Source organism: Ornithorhynchus anatinus, chromosome 1, assembly GCF_004115215.2.
Source record: "Ornithorhynchus anatinus isolate Pmale09 chromosome 1, mOrnAna1.pri.v4, whole genome shotgun sequence".
NCBI classification, from domain to species: domain Eukaryota; kingdom Metazoa; phylum Chordata; class Mammalia; order Monotremata; family Ornithorhynchidae; genus Ornithorhynchus; species Ornithorhynchus anatinus.
The window spans coordinates 27,896,091-27,902,090 of NC_041728.1; the positions used below are offsets into that span (position 1 = coordinate 27,896,091).

General features: G+C 48.4%; 1 long non-coding RNA gene across 2 annotated transcripts in view; it reads left to right on the forward strand.

The window, feature by feature from the left end:
* The window catches only part of LOC120638269, a 334,023-nt gene extending 331,714 nt beyond the window's left edge, over positions 1–2,309 (forward strand). For both annotated transcript variants that reach the window (XR_005659839.1, XR_005659838.1), the window contains exon 7: positions 1,508–2,309. This is a non-coding gene — a long non-coding RNA (uncharacterized LOC120638269). The remainder of the gene's footprint in view (positions 1–1,507) is intronic.
* The last annotated feature ends 3,691 nt before the right edge of the window (positions 2,310–6,000 follow it).

Here is a 6,000-nt window from a genome sequence, read left to right on the forward strand (position 1 = left end):
AACTTCATCACACTGTCCAGATTCACGCAGTGCTGCGATATCAGCTCCGCGCTCAAGTCGGCTGAAGCGCGACCCTCGATCAATCAGTGGAACTTATCGAGCGCTTACTGTGTGCAGGGCCACTGTACTAAGCGCTTGGGAGAGTGCAATACCCCAGGGTTGGTGGACATGATCCTTCCCTTCAAAGAGTTTACGATCTGTACTGACAGTGTGTTGGTGAGATGAATGCTTGTCAGGTAGTACTCAGTCAAAGAGGATGTGCAGTATGGAAAGGAGAAGCAGTGTGGCTTAGTGGATAGAACACGGGCCTGGGAGTCAGAAGGATCTGGGTTCTAATCCCGGCTCCGCCACTTGTCTGCTGCGTGACCTTGGACAAGTCACTTCGCTTCCTCTGGGCCTCAGTTCCCTCATCTATAAAATGGGGATTAAGACCGTGAGCCTCACTTGGGACATGGACTGTGTCCAAGATGATCAGCCCTTATGGCACCTAGCACGTAGTAAGCGCTTACTAATACCAGAAAAAAGTGACACACGTAGTGAAGGGTGGAAAAAATTGAAACTGCAGGGCAGGGGCCCTGGGTTTCGGTCCCAGATCCGCCATTTGCCTATTGTGTGATCTTGGCAAAGTCGCTTGAGCTTCCCTGCGCTTCAGTTTCTTCATCTGTAAAATGGGGTCCCTTTCCCTCTGACTCTGAACCCCATGTGGGACAGGGGCCGCGTACCAACCCGATCATCTCGTATCTACCTCAGCGCCCAGAACAGTGTTTGGCGCCTGGTAAGGGCTTATCTAAGACCGTGGTTATTACAGTTAGCTACCAGACATTCGGGACCTGGAGAAACCCTCTTTTCTGGGTTTCTGGGTTGAGGTAGCGAAAGGGTACGTGAAAAGGAAAAATGACTTATCCTGATTTGGGTCCTCTTCTGGCCTGGATCCAATTCACCCACTATGGTTGAACAAAGCTCTCACCTCCAATTTGCAAAATATTAGCTGTCAAAGGGGCTTCGGTGAGGGAGGTGCCATTTGCAAATAGGGGGAGGATGAGAGAGCTTAGAAGCTTGGTCCCTGGTTCTCAGACCCTCTTTGGTTACATCTTCCTCCCTACTCCAGTCCTGGCTAACGGTAGCTTCCTCTCAAGAGACACCCCTTTCTGAGAGACCTCCAAGGAGAAAGGGACTCTTAGGTCTGAGCCAGTCTGGGGATCTCAGAGGAGAGAAAATGACATGGGGCAACTGGGTGGAAAAATCGCTCTCTGTAACCTCACCTGAAGTGTGCGTAGTAATGTGTCTCCCCCTCCCTCAGCCAGCTTCATGGCTTCAGCCTCGGGCCTGCTTTTTATGTCAAATTTGATCCGTGGGCTCTGTGAAAATCAGCCCTTTTAAGACCGGGTTGTTTCTTCCTGTTGGGTGAGAAAGCTGTCTTTCCCTTTTCAGTTTTCATGTACTGGAGTTTCTGTCTCAATATGTGGGTGGAAGTGATCTGTATTTTTCATGCGTGTTTTTGTTTCAGAATAACTGGGAGCTGAAACAGGAAGCTGAATGACACAGTTGATTGCAAATGTGACATAGACCTAGAAAAATCAGGACTTCAGCCCCATCCTCGTTGAGTGGCGAATCCCAATCAGGAGAAATGTAGTTGGAAAAGACCACCTTGGGGCCGAAGCCGATCGGCTCACCTTGTTCCCGCCCGGCTCCCTTGAAACTTCAGAGTTGACCGGGCAGTACCTTGAGCATTGGCTGTTTTAGGTGACTTCATTCATCTGGACCGAAATATATCCATCACCTAATCGCAGTTTCCAAGATTAAAACTGAAAGCAAACAAAACGGCCCGGGAGTCAGGAGACCTGGCTTCTGATCCTCGGCTCTTCCACCCGCCGACTGGGTGATCCTGGGTTGGTCATTTGATTTCTCTTGCCTCAGTATTCTCATCAGTGGAAATGGGGATAACGTACCTCTTCTTCCTCCCTCTTAGAATATGAGCCCCATGAGGGACAGGGACTGCGCCTGACCTGATTGTGTCGTTTCCACCCCAGTGCTTGGCACAAAGTAACTGCTTAACAAATACAGGTATTATTTATTAATTAAAAGGAAGTGTTCTCATTTTTCAAGTTTTCTTGGGGGAAAAAAAAAAGTGCTGTTTGGTTCAAAACCCTACAGAAACCACCAGAGATAACGATGATGACTTGGAAACGCATACCGATCTCTAACTCTTATCTTGTAACCCCTATTTTGCTCTTCTCTCACACACCTTGGGGAAGGCAAACACTCTGGTTCTTCTGGGTGAAGTCATTAAAAGGATAATTAAAGGTTAATCAATTAATCATATTTATTGAGCACTTGCTAGGTGCAGAACACTGCACTAAGCACTTGGGAAGGTACAACAGGGAGACAGACAATATAAATAAACAGTTTTTAACATGGGGTTCAGGGTAAGGTGAATATCAAATGCCCAAAAGTCACAGATCCAATGCATAGGTGACTCAGAGCGGAGAGGGAGCTGGGGAAATGAGGGTAAATTGGGGAAGGCCTCTTGGAGGAGATGTGGCCTTAATAAGGTTTTGAAAGTGGGGAGAGAGGTGGTCTGGTGTATATGGAGGAGGAGGGAAGTCCAGGGTAAAGGGGAGGATGTGGCAAAGGGGTCGGCGGCGAGATAGACGAGATCGGGGTTAAATTCCACCCTGTCCCTCTTCCCCACCATTTTCATTGATGGTAGTCAGTGTGGCTATGGTGTTGTCCCCAATAGTGGAATCACAAACCTTTCTCTCTGGCTTTTCTTCTCTCTCATTTCCTCTTCCTCCTCTCCCGCATCCTCCTCCTGATTTTTGGACTCCCTCATATCCAGGTGCCAAGTCCCGCAGTGGTTATGAGGTCCCAAAAGCAACCCCCTTCTCCGGACTCGGTAACCGCCCGCTCCTGTTCCGTGTAGACAACGGAATAATCGAGCCCGTGTTCTGCAGGATGGCCCTCCACGGAAACGTCGTCCCCCTCCTCAATGAGGGGGCGGCTCCTTCTGGGATACAGGTGACTGGCAAAGGCAGACGAGGCGGGAATTTCCTCTCTGCCTCTTCTGTGGGTGTAGGCACCGTGGTAGATAGGCATGAACGCCTGATGCCCGGCTTTGGATCAGATGCCATCTTGACATTTACTGCCCAGATTGAGGGACTTCACCTCCAGACGCTTTCTTTCCATACGTATGAACAATCTCAAAACTTCAAATGCAATTGAGAGCCCACTCAGATGACCACATTACTCACTTCTGTGAGTGGAGTGGTTTTTGCTCAATTCGTTTCCAAGTTTCAGCCACATTCTCTTTTACCCCACTCTGAGCCCTGTGGGCAGGTAATTTGCCTGTTATATTGTTCTACTGCTCTCTCCCAAGTGCTTAGTACAGTGCTCTGCACACCGTAAGCTCTCAATTAATACGACTGACTGGCTGACAGACGGATGGCTTATCAGCGTAGATTCTGGGCATCGGTGGAGACGTGATCTGACCCCCCTCCTCTCTTTCCCAAGGTATACTGCCAGGCCGGATGGCAGTCAAGCAAGAGGGAAAAACCTGTCGACCATCTCGACCATGGATATGTGATCTTTGGATATCTGATAATCGCACCACTCCCAACCCCACGGCACTTATGTACATAGCTTTGAATTATACATTATAAATTACTTATTCATAATATTGTCTACCTCCCTCTCTATACTACGAATTCTTTATTTATTCACATTAATACTCTAGACCGTGAGCTTATTACCGGCAGGGAACGTATCTGCTAATTTTATCGTCCTCTCCCAAGTGTGCTCTGCTCATAGTAAGAGCTCAACATATACCAGTGGGTGATTGATTGATTGATTGAACCAGGGTGTCCGTTGGCAACCAAAACCTTCCCTAGCCTATGCCTGATCCATGGAGGATCCACCTTTTTTTCCACCGTGGAAAGAAGAAGAGGGGGAAACAGCCATAGAGGAAAAACACTGGATTCAGTGCAGGAGCTGAACCTAAAATTTCAGGGAAGGAGGAAGGCTGGAGAGCCTTTGGATGGCGGGTTTTGACTTAATTTCCCTTGAGCTCTCAGACACTAGTGATGCTGTCACCAGTGAACCCTGGGGTGGCCGGAATAATTCACACACACCTGGGGTCGCTGAAAGGCACTTACTTGAGCGGGGAAGACATGAAAGGCTACATTCACAAATTACCCCCCATTTACCTTCAGTTCTTCAGCAGCTCTCTGAGTTTCCCTGATTCCCGAGGTCTCCCAACCTCTGAACTCTAAACCTGGGGGCATGAAGAAGCAGCGGGACCTAGTAGATAGAAAACAGGCCTGGGAGTCAGATGGACCTGGGCGACTTGTCTGCCGTGGGTGACCTTGGGCAAGCTCCCTAACTTCTCTGTGCCTCAGTTCCCTCATCTGTAAAATGGAGATTAAGACTGTGAGGCCCCTGTGGGGCAGGGATTGGGTCCAACCTGATTAACTTCCCTCTACTCCAGGGCTTAGTACAGTGCCTGGCACATAGTAAGTGCCATTTAAAAAAAAAAAAAGGAGAAGCCGGAGATATTCCTCAGGTATGTGCAAAGCAATCGCAGGTCACAGGTCACCAGACCATGGAGGAGAGCAAACTAGATGTCACTGGGTATTCTGGTTAAATGGGTGCCACCCATCTAGGGTGACATATGACTGTGAAGGGAGAAGAGGAGAACGAAAGAGAAGTCAGAAAGGATTCCCTCATGTGTCAAGTCTCCTGCCTCAAAAGGGAATGGCTGTAGTGAGAATGCTCTCCTTGTGTGTCGGGATGTCATTTCAAACATCTTCAACAGCTTTCGCCCGACTTTCACTTGGTTTCGAACGGTAAACGTGCCTCTCTGGGTCCAGGTTGGCGAAAAAGGAACGTTCTCTGTTCTCAAATGCGTCATCGTTCAGGGATACGGAAAAAGCACAACGTTGGCCTGAAAAAACAAATAGAGATGTAGAAAAGCAGAAGTCACAGGAAACTCTTCATCCTAGGAGCATCTCGAGCATTTTGCAATGTCTTAACAGCGGCGGAACAGTCAGACTAACCACTATGGGGTTAGAGACATGACCGACATAAGTTAAAGTTGAATCACACTTCTCTTATCACTACTGTTATTCTGGCAGATTATTTAGGGAAAACACCTTGAAAAAAATCTGCATAAACCAACAGCGTATAACCACCCCCTCCCACCCCTCTCCTCCCCCGGCTAATCTTTTGGATCAGATGTTCTGAAGTGGAAAATAGTAGGCCTCGGTTTGAGCCGGGAGCCACACTGCCGTGACTTCTTTGCCTTCACGAATGGCAGTGAGAGATTTTCCATGTCAAAGGGTGGAGTGTGTACAGGTCTTGTCCTAGGAACAGGAACTGCTTTTACCGGCTTGCTGACATCCCCAGCTTGGATTTCGCCAATCTGTCGTGTTTCAAAGAATTCATACACCTCTGTGATCGATCGATCAATCAGTCGTATTTACTGAGTGCTTATTGTGTGCTGAGCTCTGGGTGAGCACCCGGGAGAGTCCGGGGGGGATGAATAGACTTGATCTCTGCCTCAGGGTGCTTCCAGAATAGTGTGGGATTCTAAAGTAAGTTGGAGGTAGGGGGGAAAACAACAGAGTGTATGAGGTGGAAGTAAGGGTGTGGAAGGGTTGTTAGTACTTAGGTGGTTGGTGGCGTGGAAGTACTGAGCGGGGGAATTGGAGGATTGAAAGTGAGGAGTGGAAAAATCGTTATATAATTGATAACAATGATCATATTTGTTAAGTGCTTACTATGTTCAGGCACTGTTCTAAACCCTGGGATAGATCAAAGTTAAACAGGCCAGACACAGTCTCTGTAACACATGGAGCTAAAGGTCTAAGTAGGTGTTGAATCCCCAAGCTCAGAGGAGGGAAGGTCACACAGCAGACAAGTGGTGGAGCCGAAATTAGAACCAGGGCCCTCTGACTCCCAGGCCCGGGCTCTCTCCACCAGGCCAACGCTGCTGCTCAAGGATTC